Consider the following 624-nt stretch of genomic DNA (forward strand, 5'->3'; position numbering starts at 1 on the left):
TAAAAGCCTAGAGCTGCACTCTCGATTTATATAGCGTATTTACAAAGCTCTGATTAGCTCTAGTCCATGACTCAATATATTAGTGTATCATCCCCATAGGATATCCATAATCGACTTGAGGTCAAGTTCCATTTTACCTTCCCGATTACATTTATCTTATGTTCCATTATCATACCATCGGAAAAATACTATTCGTATCAATACAAACAGTAAACCATTAGATAACACAGAGTAGTTCAATGGTTGAGCGCTCATATTTTCCAATCCACTGATAATGCATAAGAGGATATCATTGACTCTTTATAGGAGCTATGGATTCCACTATCTATGAATAACGAATCTACGCATACACGAGTCATACCCCCAATGTACCGGCAAGCGTTACATAATGTCAAGATGTCTCCCTTTAGTACATCAAAGGATACAAGTCAAGTATACAGGTTCATCATCCATCTCAGGATTAAGATGACAACATATAATTCGTCAAAAGTGAATTGTTTTATTCAAACAAAATTATTAATTAAAACAATTCAACTTTGGTCCGATCCAATATAGATTTCACCATTAGAAACTATATCAATGTCTCCACCCATGGAGTCCCACCTCCGACGACCAAGACAAGCC

The sequence above is a fragment of the Morus notabilis genome, unplaced genomic scaffold (genome assembly GCF_000414095.1).
Source record: "Morus notabilis unplaced genomic scaffold, ASM41409v2 Scaffold1404, whole genome shotgun sequence".
NCBI lineage: Eukaryota > Viridiplantae > Streptophyta > Magnoliopsida > Rosales > Moraceae > Morus > Morus notabilis.